The sequence below is a fragment of the Neophocaena asiaeorientalis genome, unplaced genomic scaffold (genome assembly GCF_003031525.2).
Source record: "Neophocaena asiaeorientalis asiaeorientalis breed wild unplaced genomic scaffold, Neophocaena_asiaeorientalis_V1.1 scaffold59, whole genome shotgun sequence".
NCBI classification, from domain to species: Eukaryota; Metazoa; Chordata; class Mammalia; order Artiodactyla; family Phocoenidae; genus Neophocaena; species Neophocaena asiaeorientalis.
In genome coordinates, this window is record NW_020174268.1 from 12081481 (window position 1) to 12094960 (window position 13480).

General features: G+C 39.0%; 1 protein-coding gene across 5 annotated transcripts in view; it reads left to right on the plus strand.

The window, feature by feature from the left end:
• Positions 1-4055: 4055 nt before the first annotated feature.
• Positions 4056-13480, plus strand: part of SPART (spartin) — a 36380-nt gene continuing 26955 nt past the window's right edge. For 2 of the 5 annotated variants that reach the window (XM_024755571.1, XM_024755576.1), the window contains exon 1: positions 4424-4572. The gene's annotated coding sequence lies outside the window, so the exon portion shown is untranslated. Of the gene's footprint in view, positions 4210-4423; positions 4573-9173; positions 9358-13480 lie in introns of those variants that run through there. The other 3 variants (XM_024755572.1, XM_024755575.1, XM_024755573.1) reach the window with 3 other exon arrangements.

Genomic DNA, 13480 nt, shown 5'->3' on the forward strand with positions numbered 1-13480 from the left:
AGCAGAGCAGGAATTTTCCTGGAAGTCAGTACTACAACAGGATGGCTAGCGATAACTTAATCATACACAGAATTGACTATAAACATATCTCATAATTATATGTACAACCAACTCAACTTCTCCTTACCCACATCCCAGAAGTGCTACAGCCATGTCAACACCAAGGACAGGAAGGGAATTCAAGTGTAAAGAGTCAGCAGTCTTAACTGATTGTTGATAAAATCTTTTTCCTTTCTGTGAGTTTTACTGAAACATATAAGTGAGCACATTTCAAGGTCTGCCTTGGAAGGAGCCTACGCAAGTAAAGGAGCCTGACAATTAACGAAGTAACACACATTATGGTGATCATTTAAAATACAGGGGTAATGTTTTCCAGGGGGTGCCAAATTAATCAAGTTATAGAGGATAAAACACAGAGATGAAAACTTCAATATGATTTTAGATTTTTGTGCATTTTCAGTAGGACGATTAAAACAGCTTATTGAGAATTCCAATTCTGGCATAACAGCATGACGCGCTCTGCAGACCACTCCTCAAAAGATCTAAAACTCCGTAAGAGCAGTGAGAGTCTGTGGTATTATCAAGAGCCATTACCTCCCTCTACCCTCCCAGCTCAGCGAGGCAGAAACTCCTCTCCAGACTGGTACAGCACAGAGCACAGGGCTCCCTTGTGCCACAGCTAGCAGTGGGAGGGCTGTTTGCCTGGGAGGGGCAGGGCACCAGCATATCTCCTCCTGCCTCCAGCGACCTATTGCTGAAGCTAAGTTCTGGGTGTGTGGCAGAGAGGTGGAGGCTCCCTTCTTGTGCCCAGCCACCACTAGCGGGATGCAGTCACTACCTTGGGTGTGGCACCACTAAGGATGCTGGGGCCTCAGTGGTACCAGATGGTCAATCTTAGTAAAGTCTTTTTGGTGTTCTTCCCAGAAACTGAGGAAGTGAATTACTATACCCACTTGGTGACAGATATTTTTGCAATCAAGTGATTTCCAATTCTTTAATTTAAAAAAAAATGGAAGAAGGATCTATTGGATTAAAAAACAAATTTGAATGATATATTATAAAGAATTGAGTGACAATGCAGTTATAAAATTCCTTCTGTTAATTCTGTTTTTTTTTAATGTGGACAGAGTTCCTCAGGCTTTACATTTTTAAATATTAAAAGTAGAATAGAATTGATGCTGAATTCTGTCCCATTCTAGAAATAAATGATAATCATCTGCAAATAGATGAATTAATTGAGAAAAAGAGTTGCTTTCACCTCATCAAGATATATTTCCAATAAATATATGCTCTTTCTTCAATAAATATTTATCCAAATGTAGAATACAGATAATATAAATAATTATCATAGTCAATGCAGGAGATATTTTTTAAACTGTTTAAAATATAATTTATAAAATTCACTCATTTTAAGTGTGTAATTCAATGAATTTTATTATACTTACAGAGCTGTACAACCATCATCACAATCTAATTTTAGAACATTTTCATCACCCTAAAAAGAAAACCTTGTGCCCATTTACAGTCGATTCCATTACTAACTCCAGACCTAGGCAACCAATGATCTACTTTCTGTCTCTTTAAAAAAAGAAAATCATTGAAACAGAAATATATGTCTTTGTCTGGCTTCTTTCACTGAGCATAGTGTTTTTGAGGTTCATCCACGTTGTGGTATATATCACTATTTCATTCATTTGGGGGTAGAGCAATATTCCATTGTATGGACATACCACGTTTTCAAAGATCCTTTCATTGGTTGATTGATATTTGGATTATTTTCACTTTTTGACTGTTTTAAATGATGTTGCTATGAACATCCCTATCAAGTACACTTGTGCGCTTTGTGTATACAAGTATTTGTATTATTGTTTGTATTATATGTACTCTATTTCCAGAACAAGACAGAATTCAGCATCCATTCTATTTCAATTTTAATATTTATAGATGTGAAAACTGAGAAACTCTATCCACCTAAACAAACTAAATAAACAGGAGTGAAAAGAGTTTTATAACAGCATCATCACTTGATGTTTTGAACCAAGTGAAATGAAAACATATGTCTACACAACTGCACCTACGAGAGGAGTTGCTAGGTCATATAGCAAGTCTATGTATAACATTTCAAGAAACAAATTGTTTATCAAAAAGTGACTGCATCATTTTACATTGCTACCAGTAATGCATGAGGGTTTGAATTTCTCCACATCTTTGTACAACACCAGTTAGTATCTATCTTGTTTATTACAAACATTCTAGTGGGTAAGTAATGACATCTCACTGTGTTTTTGATTTGCATTTCCCTAAAGACTAATGACACTGAGAATCTTTTCATGTGCTTTCTGGATATTTGTATGTCTTCAGAGAATTGCCTATTCAAATCTTTTGCCCACTTAAAATTATATTACTTACCTTGTTAATTATTAGGTTATAAGAGTTCTTTGTATGTTTGAAATACATGTAAAATATGATGATTTGAAAATATATTCTCATAGTCTATAGGTTGTATTTTCAATTTCTTGATGGTGTCTTTTGAAGAGCAAATGGTTTTAATTCTGATGATGTACAATTTACCATTTTTTTTTCTTTTATTGATTATATTTTGGGGGGTCATATCTAACCAGAATAAATAAATATTGGGATAAAATTTCATCAAGTGATATGAGTTTAAGAAGAAAAGGAATGATGTAAAATTTCCTCCTATTAAAGAAAAGCTTGTTAATATAGTTTTAAAAACTGATGATGGATATAAAATTATCTGGTATTTAGGTTCCACTGGCTACAATTCTAAGTTATGTAACTGTTTCATTTTAGAATGTCAATTTACAATAAAACAATTTGCATCCCTTGCAACTCTCTAAGTGAGATGAAAAATTTTGATGCTCCATCTAAAAATGAGGGAGAAGGTACAGAGTCACAGTTTTTCAGAATTCTTTTTAAGGTGTATAAGAGCAAAATCATCTAAAACCACTGTGTTAATGTATACAACCCTAAGAGGTTTTTCTCTTTGGGATGGCTGGCTGTTATCTTTCTGAGACTCCAGAGAACTACCAAGTGGAACTACCAGATTTTAAATTTAAAAGCCTCTCCCCCAGTAGTCATCCAATATTCCCCATCATTAATTAATTTTGATTGAGAGGAGTAACAATTCATCTGGAATTAAGTCTCTGCCATCCTTAAAAAAGTCACTTAGTCTTAAGAGCTCAGGGCACATCATATATATGTATGTATACATATGTATATAGTTTTTTAAGGCAGGTCTATTCAAGAGTATAAAATCTGACATCTTTTGACTGAAGAAAAACATACAACCTAAAAGTTTCAAGATTAAGTTTTATTCAGGGCTCTTACTAAGGACAGTTGCCTGGGACACAGCCTCTCAAATAACTCTGAGGAACTGCTCTGAAGAGATAAGGGAGGAACCAGGATATGTAGGAGTTCTGTGGGGCTTTCTGGTTTTCGTTTTGGTTTTTTTTTTTTTTTTGCTTTAAAAATGTGGTAGAACATCAAAAGATTACCGCTAATCACAAAGAACAGACGTCTAAAGTTCATGATCTTAGTGCTTTTCTCTATATGGGAAGATGCAAGAGTCTGGGCTCATTATTCCATAGATATGCATCTTTACTACCTAGGGCCAGTATCCAAAGCATAGACCGCTTTCGATTTTTCTCCATCCTAAACTCCCCTCAGGGCTTATGGCCGGGGACAGGGGCTGTTGCTTTGGCTTGATCCTTGTAGGACCGGAAAAGCAGGTAGCATTCCCTGTCCACACAGCTATGCTATCTTACTAATTTTAAAGAACTTCTGAAGAAAAGTAGAGTACGTTTACTCTGATTTTCCCCTGTTAGCTTTCCATAATCATAAATGGTATCGGCACACTTGCTATTTAACCTTAGGAATCAGGAATTTAACATTTTTTGCCGTGCTGCTACAGACTTCTGGCGCACACGGCTCCCCCTAGCCGTCAGAGCGCTCACGGCCCACCGCTCTCGCCCACTCCCCCCAGCCGCCTGGGGTCCGCGGAGAGCAAGAGACTGCGCAAGCGCGGGGCCGTCGACGTGGCCGGGAGACCATGGTTGGGGGTCCGCGCTGAGCCGCTGGCTCAAGTGGTTGTCTCCGGGCCTTCCGCCCTCCATCCTTTTCTCGCCCTAGAGTTTTACGGGACTCTGTGGTTCGAAGTGGACTGACGTCTTCCCAGAGACCATTGAGAAGGTCAGAGTGGACAGAATTTAGGCTGGGCAGGCGGGGACGAGTCCCCCGGGCAAAAGCCCGAGTGGGCCTCCCGTGAAAGCCGAGTTGCGCGGGCTGCGCGCTCGCGCTCGGGTCACGCGGGAGCCGGGCTGGTGGGCCGGGCAGCGCGGCAGCGTGACGTGGCGCGCGGCTCCGGAGGCTTTGTCAGTTCCGGCGTGCGGGCGCGAGCGTGCGGGGCGCAGGGAACCGCGGAACGGCGGGCTGGTCCCGGCTGAGCGCTCGGCGGCGGCTGCGCCGCGTCTGAGGGAGCGGGCGCTGGGCTGCGGCCTCCGGGCGGGGAGCTCTTCGGCCAGTGCCGAAGCGCCCGAGGTCTGGAAGGCACAGGTGGGGCTGCGGCCGGCGGGAGGGAGTCGCCCCTGCGCGGGCCCCCAAGGCGGGCGGGTTTGTGCGAGCGTCCCGAGCCCGCGGGCTGGCCGGGCGAGAAGGGCCGAGAAGGCCGCGGCCCCCAATCCAAGTCTGGGAGATGAAACTTTCCTGGAAGGGAGCAATTTTGGAAGAGAATAGTCTGAGAAGTTAACCCCCATCGCATAGGTTTACGGAACCTTCGCGCTCCCTACTTCCTCTCCTCTATTTACTGTTTTGTCGCAGAGCGCCGCCTTTCTCGCTTCGGTCGCAGTCCTCCCGACGCATCTCTATTGATCAGTTTGTGCTCCCCCACCCCCGGTGTTTACGTTGGCTCTGAGAATCGATTATTCACCCTCACCCAGCGCTTACAGCTTCCTGAAAGTTCGATAGTCTTTCTTTCCACAAAGGTCAACATTAGGAACGGATAGCTCGCGATTTTACTCCTTCGAATACGATTGTTCGTGTTTATTAGGGATTGAGCACTGCAGCAGGTCCCTCCGACTTCATTTCTGTGTCTGGAAGAAGTTTCTCTTGGAATGCGCAGGTTCGTGACACGGCATTATTGCGTTCCCGTAGGGCTGGCACAGTTCTGCACTCTCTAATTGTAATGAATTGCTTTACTCTGACTCTTGAGAATGCTCGAGATTTGCCTTAGTGTATTGTAATTTAACGGATTTGCCTTCAAGATTGTTGTTGCCTGTGAAATTACGTTGCCTTAAATATATAGGGATTCAGCAGTTTTCTTTGAAATTTCCAAAAGCAAGTCAAAAAAAGGTAATATAAGAAAGCCCCCCCATTATAAATGGAACTATTTTTTTATTCGTTCTCGTTCACATTAAAGGACCTCATTTGGTGACTTTCTATGAAATGTGTTTGAAATAGGAAGCTTTTATGTGTGTCGTCTCTTAACCTGTGGGGCTTTCTGAAACGTCATTGTGTGTAGTTCCTCTAGCAAGCCAGAGTAGGGTGGGATGCTACAGGAGGCAGTTACAGACAGGTCTTTGGAAGAAATTCCCGCTCCTTTTTTTTTGTTTTGTTTTGTAAAGGGCCAGATGGGCGGGCATTAGAGCAACTTCTGATGCTCCTTCTAGAGAGATGAGTAGCTGTATTGTTAAAGACTACTAGTGATGTTGACGGTTAACATGATTGTTACTACTTTCAGTGTTTATGGGATTGAACTAAGTCCAAGGGTTTGGTTCAGAATTTAACCTTTGCTCCTCAGTATTTTTTTTAAAGCGCGCGCGCACACGGTTATATTTGAAACAAATATATTTTACTTCTTTTATTAGAACGTTTAAAAAAATAAATGTGCCATTGGTATCTGGAGACAGCTTTTGGTTGTGATTGAAGATGGTTATAGAGGTGTAGGTACTGTTTTATTTAATACTTCAGATTGACATTTCAAAGACTTTTTCTGTCCCCAACTTTAAAAATTCAAGCGTCAAATCATGTAATAATAGCTTTTATCTTTTCAAGACACTTGATAAACACTTAACTATGGTTAAGGATATGATAGACATTGTTTTTTTCTAAAGTCACCATCGTATAGTCCTATTCCTGTGAAATGCATTTTCTCAGAGGCTACTGATAATAAAGCAAATCCCAGAACAACGACAAAATAAAAATATAATATTTTAGTAAAACCTTTTTTCTTTCTGTGTTGAGATTCCCAACTGCATTTCACGGGAAAGATACACAGGCTCTTCTCCCTGCTAAATTTTTTTCTCTTCAGAGTAGAGATGCCCAGCAAGGAAGGCTGTTCAGCAGCAGCTGACCCATGGAATCACACACCCCCACCCCCATGCACACACGTGTGTGCACACACATGCCTGCCTTCCCTTTGAATAGCTCTCCCATTTCCTTCAGTGACACATTATTTAGGAAATCTTTCAGCGCACTATGTGAAATAAGCTTTGAAATAAAAATATATGCAAGGTCATATTGCTTCTACCTAGGGTTCCTTTATTGTGCCTTCTTTCTGCCTTTAAATGTTATCTGTTTTTTTAAGGCTTAAGACCTAAGTCTACCATGAAACACTCCAAGTACCTTTCACACCTCCCTCACTCTGCTAACTTGTAAGCATAGCAGGAGGTTTAGCTTTGGAATCAGACATTTCATTTCATTTTCTTGACAAATATCTGTTGAGCCTATCTCTTTGAATCTGTCTCTTCCATTTACTAGTTCATTTACTAGTTCTTGAGCAAGCTGCTCAATATTTGTAAAAGATTTTCTAAATCAGGTCAAACCTCCAAGGATGTGAGGAGTAAATGGAGCGTAGAACAGTGCCAAGCACATCCAAAGAGCTTAATAAGAGGTAGTGAATTATGGTGCTTCTAAGCGCCACAGACCATGTGTATTTTGTGTTTGCAATATAATAGTGAGTGGCTTTAGAACAGTGTTTTTAATTTGCTTGCGAACCCCCAAAATAATTTTTGTAAAACTATCCCCCTTGCACACGATAGGTTGTTTTATAATGTTTTACATCATACTTTAAGGTAGTTGGAAAGGATGCAGTTTCCCACGTGGTATAGATACTGACATTTTAATATAAAATTGGTACATCACTCAGCTGTATCTCAAGGAGTATCATATTGCACTTTTATAGCCATCGCCATCAGTTTTAAAAATACATGTTTTGTTTTTTTTTTTTTTTTTCCAGTGCGCGGGCCTCTCACTGCTGTGGCCTCTCCCGCTGCGGAGCACAGGCTCCGCGCGCGCAGGCTCAGCGGCCATGGCTCATGGGCCCAGCCGCTCCGCGGCATGTGGGATCTTCCCAGACCGGGGCACAAACCCGTGTCCCCTGCATCGGCAGGCGGACTCTCAACCACTGCGCCACCAGGGAAGCCCAATACGTGGTATTTTACACAGTTCCTTTTTCTTGAAATTATACTTTGATTTTTACCCACCCCCACTGGATATTATCTTAATGTAATTTATTTATGCCTGACAGCTTTTTATTCTGTCATACATGTCTTTAATAAAAATATTTGTGTAAGTTGAAACTGTTTTAAAAATTTCCTTTAACTGTAACTCTAGGAGTTATTTTTCTTCTGGATTGAATTATTACAAGTAGTAATAGTTGGTCAGAACAGTGTAATACCTGATGGATTTTGACAAAGAATAAATATGAAAAATGGAAGTTTAGTGGAAATTTATATCTTAACACGATTGATAGTTGGAGCGGTGCCTCAGTTGAAATTGACACCTCTGACTTTTTTGGGCTGTTTCATAGTACCATGCCTTTCCATTCTGGGGAATACACCATAGTAAAAATAGGAATGAGTGAGAGGTATTTTTGGTAAAGTTTTGTAAAGTGGGAAGATTGAAAGGAGCTTGGAAGAGGAAAGACAACAGTATTGATAGCTGAACTGCAGGCATATTCCCAGGGAGGTCAGTTTTAGTGAGGAGTACTAAATGGAAGTACAGGGATCTGGAAACCTTTTTCTTAGGATTATATATGTTGTTGCAACATGTTCCTTGACAAATCTTCACGTGCCCTAGGGGTACACATTCCCTAATTTAAAGACCATTTGAGCAGTGGTTATCAACGGGGGATGATTTTGCTGCCAGGGTGCATTTGGCAATGTCTGGACACATTTTTGATCTGTCACATGGCGGGTGGAGGGTGTGCTGCTTCTGGCAGCTAGTAGATAGAGATCAGAGTGTGATTAAACATCCTACAGTGATCAGGACAGCCTCCCATAACAAAGAATTTTCCAGCCCAAAATGTCAATCAAACCGAGGTTGAGAAGCCCTGGTTTAGAGGATTAGTTTTGGAATCAGACTATTTATAACCTAGGGCAGTGGGTTAGTAAACTTTTTTTGTAAAGTGCCAGACAGTAGATAGTAAAATATTTTAGGCTTGTGGGACACATATGATCTCTGTTGCATATCCTTGTTTTTATAACCCTTTAAAAATGTGAATATAATTATTAGCTCCAAGGTCTTTCAGGAACATGTGATCTAAGGCAGTTACTGCCTTCAAACCTCAATTTTTTTCCCTCTGCAAAGTACTAGTGGTAGTAACAATGCCTCAGGAGTTGTTTGTAAGGATTAAATGAGATAAACATCTAGCATAGTCTCCAGCACACATTAAACGCTCTGTAAATTGTGCATTGGTGGTAGTGGTATCCTGTAGCAAATAGCAAAAAAGTGGGTGCCAGGTCACAGTGTTGTTCAAGACCCTATTCAAGTCAATTTGACAAACTTAAAAATGCTGGTTAAATTCCCAGATCAGCTCACAAAAGCCTGTTTAACCTCTGCTGTCTTGCTTTCTGAACTCTGAGCCTCCTTGTACCCTAAGGGACGTGGAGTGCAGAATTCCTGTCCCCTGGTTTCTAAGGGAAGATCTACTGACATTCTATTCTAAAGACGGAATTCCAGGGAAAGGAAATTTGATTTTGATAGGGGATTCAAGGTAGGGCAAGTGAGGTCTGATTATGGTCAATTGTATATGATGTTTTCTAAATTGGAGACTGAATATATATATTCTCTCGACTACTATGAAGCCACTGCATGATAAAGCTAACCAATGGTTTGTTTCTTTTTCAGGTTAGAAAGTATGGTTAGGCCAGTTTTGGTGATGCCTTTATAATGTAAATTGTTGCAAAAACAGCCTTATTCTGTTATTATAATTTTTAATGAGATTACAGGAAGACAGTCTCTAAAACTGCAGTATCCTTGAGATGAAGGTACTTGGAATTGAGATCTGCTTCAAGCATAAAATACACACTAAGTCTCAAAGACTTAATGCCAAAAAATAAGGTAAACTATCTCATTAATAATTTGCATATTGGGTATATGTTGGAATAATATTTTGGCTGTATTTGGATAAATAAATAGCATCACTGAGATTTCTTTTTACTTTTTAAATGTGGCTATTAGAATATTTTAAATTACATATGCAGTTAACATTATAATTCTGTTAGACAGTCTGCTCTAAAGCTTCAGTTTACTTTTTAAAAATTAGTAATTAATTTTTTATCCTGTATATATTATTAAGAATTAGATATTTTTACAAGACTTGCAGTGAAAATCAGAGGTCCCACCCTCCCAGCCTCATCCCTTACTCCCAAAGGCAGCATGTTTCAATTTTCTTACCAATTTTTTGGTCTTTCTGTCTAAATCTGTGAACAGGATGCTTATATTGCTACTTTATTTTATTTTTCAGTTTTAGGCATTGTCCATTAATTTCCTAGTAGGAAAGATGAAATTTCAGGTCTTGCATCCTGTACCACAGGAAGAGAAACTTTCTATCCATCCATCTTCCCATCTTCTCAATATGGTTGTATTATAATTTTGCTTGTATCAAGATTCATTATTTACATTATTATGACATTAATCAAAACTGAAACATGCTGTACATGATTACTTTTCTTTCTAGCTCAGTATCTTGTTTTCCCTGGAGTTAATAATTGTCTTGATTTTTATTTCCTTAGTTTACCATGTACTTATCACTGATTAAACCCTGAGTCCTCCCACAGTTATTTATTGGGTTGGCCAAAAGGTTAGTTTGGTTTTTTCAGTAAGATGGCTCTAGTAGCACTTAGTTGTCTTTAACTTCATTCAAAACAATTTTGTTAGATTGTATGTGACAGCTGTCATATCAGCGTGCATTTTAAAAAAGACATCAAAATTGGTGAATTTTAATATTGAAGATGGGACAAAAAAAGCAACATTTTTGGCATATTATGGTTATTATTTTAAGAAAGGTAAAAACGCAATGGAAACACACAAAAAGATTTGTGCAGTGTATGGAGAAGGTGATGTGACTGATCGAACGTGTCAAAAGTGGTTTGCCAAGTTTCATGCTGGAGATTTCTCACTGGACAACGCTCCACAGTCGGGTAGACCAGTTGAAGTTCATAACGATCAAATCGAGACATTAATGGAGAACAATCAGCGTTATACCACGCAGGAGATAGCTGACATACTCAAAATATCCAAATCAAGCATTGAAAATCATTTGCACCAGCTTGGTTACGTTCATCGTTTTGATGTTTGGGTTCCACATAAGTTAAGCGAAAAAAACCTTCTTGATTGTATTTCCACATGAGATTCTCTACTTAAACGTAATGAAAACATTCCTTTTTAAAAACAAATTGTGACAGGTGATGAAAAGCGGATACTGTACAATAATGTGGAAAGGAAGAGATCATGGGGCAGACAAAACGAACCACCACCACCCACACCAAAGGCTGGTCTTCATCCAAAGAAGGTGATGTTGTGTATATGGTGGGATTGGAAGGGAGCCCTCTATTATGAGCTCCTTCTGGAAAACCAAATGATTAATTCCAACAAGTACTGCTCCTAATTAGACCAACTGAAAGCAGCACTCGAAGAAAAGTGTCCAGAATTAGTCAACAGAAAACACATAATCTTCTATCAGGATAACACAAGACCGCATGTTTCTTTGATGACCAGGCAAAAACTATCACAGCTTGGCTGGGAAGTTCTGATTCATCTACCATATTCACCAGACGTTGCACCTTCGGATTTCCATTCATTTCTGTCTTTATCTCTTAATGGAAAAAAAAACTTCAGTTCCCTGGAAGACTGTAAAAGACACCTGGAACAGTTCTTTGCTCAAAAGGATAAGAAGTTTTGGGAAGATGTAATTATGAAGTTGCCTGAAAAATGGCAGAAGGTAGTGGAACAAAAGGGTGAATATGTTGTTCAATAAATTTCTTGGTGAAAATGAAAAATGTGTGTTTTATTTTTACTTAAAAACCAGAGGCATTTTTTTGGCCAACCTAATAGATCTCTTCTCAAAACTTAAGAACACATTAGGTATTCTGTCAATTTTAGTTGCTTGAAGACATCTCTGGAGCTCTGTCTTTTACTCCAGTAAGAACTGGTTGCGTAATTGTCATCTGTGAACTGCTGTCATCAGCCTTGTGATTCCTTTGATCAAACAGAGAATCCAAGAAATAGAAGGCGTAATATCTGAGCAGTCACTTGGCTAGGTTTGGAAGTTATTTTCACTCAGAGTCATGAATTAATTATACTATTTTCTTCTAACTTCTGTTGGGTTTAAGAAGTTCCTTAGCAATCTTATTTCTCTATTTATTTATTTTTATGGATAAGCCCTTTTAAGATGGTCCCTTTGAGCCTAATGTTCTGAAATTTCATGGTTGTGGGGGTTTTTTCATCCTTTGTTCATGGGTCTTTTTATTCTGGGATTTTGTGCTTTCCAGTTCTGGGAAATTCTTTGAATTGTTTCTTCAGCTCTTCTATCCCTGATATATTTTTTTTTTTATCTATTCTCTATTTCTGGAAATTTTGTTATTCAGATGTCAGACCTTCTAGACTGAGTTCTCTCTAATTTTCTTGTCTGTTCTTTCCTATTTTTCATTTCTTTGTCTTTTTGCTCTGCTTTGCAGAAATTTTCTATAATTTTTTAAACTTATATTCTCATCCCTCTACTGAGTTTTTCTTTCCAGCTATTTTGTATACAATTTTTAAAAGCTCCTTTAGTTCTTTGTCCTTTTTTGTATGTGTATATCCTGTTTTTATTTCATGGATGCAGTATTTTCTTTTTCTTTATGTTGATACAAAGGTTTTTGGAAGTGTTCTTCTCCCTGCATATTATCCATTTCAACCAAATTGCATTGTTCTTATTTTTCTTTTCTTTCATATTAGATGTTTTCCTCACCAGTTTTCTGATTCTTAGCTCTCTGCTTATGTATAAGATTGGGGCACTAAAATGTTAATTGGAGACTGGGGTAGAACCTATCAACCGTGGCTTCTCTGAAGAGTTAGTTGCTTGGACAGTTCCTGGGGGAACTCTCAGTGTCACTTCTTTAGGTTTTTCCTCTTGGTAGTGGTCAGATTTCTCAGAGAAGACACTATAATCTTTTTTCTGGAGTGGTACCTATCTGCCTGAACTCTAAGACCCAAGTTGGGGAGAAAAGGTTGAAGGTCTCAGTATTCAGTATCTAATTTTTCATCGTCCTGCTTTTGATATTTACCCTTAATCATGTCTGATAGTTCCTGTCCTGAGACATTTTATTTTATGCTCTTTTGAATTAAAATATCCAGTCTTCTTTCAGGGCTGAAGAGAAATAGTGTTTTGGGGTGCTTGGTATAGGAGAGATCTAAAGGTGTACTTTGTAAATTAGCTTTGAATCAGTCCTTTTTTCAGCTCCACCTCTACTCCCTCTTCCAGAGGAAGATTGAATCCCATCAGTTCCTGTGCCTTTCGGAGGTTCTGTGATGAGATATAAATGGGGCTGTTTCTCTGGTTTCCCGATTGACAGTGTAGGCTTCAGCTTTCTCAAATCTGTTTTGTGAGTTACTGCTCGTCTTCCTCCTTTTTCAGAAACAAAGCCCTGTTGACTCTTCATCCTCCCTCTTTGTGAGTTACGGCTTTGTTCTTCGTTTTATAAAAGGGTATAATAAGGTGCAATATAGTGCACTCATCTTAGAGTTACAGATTTTTTATGTATGTATACACCCATGTAATCACTCAGATCAAGATAGAGAGCATTTTCATATGCTGTAAGGTCCCCTCGTGTCCCTTCCAAGTCTATACCAACACCTGTAATCATTATTTTTGTTTCTATCTTAATAGACTAGTTTTGCTTGTTCCTCAACTTTACCTGTAAAATCATATAGTATAGTATAGTATAGTAGTCTCAATATGAAGTCTTTTGTATGTGGCTTCTTTTGTGCAGTTGGTGAGATTCATCAGTGTTACAGGCATCAATTTAAAAAAAAATTCCTACGTATTACTGCATAATATAAATATGCCACTATTTATCCCTTCTGTGGGTGGGCATTTGGGTTGTTTCGATTTTTTGGCTTTTGTGAATAAAGCTGCTGTGAATATGATTGTACATGTTTTTGTCACACATAGTCATTCATTTCTCTTGGTTATATACCTCTA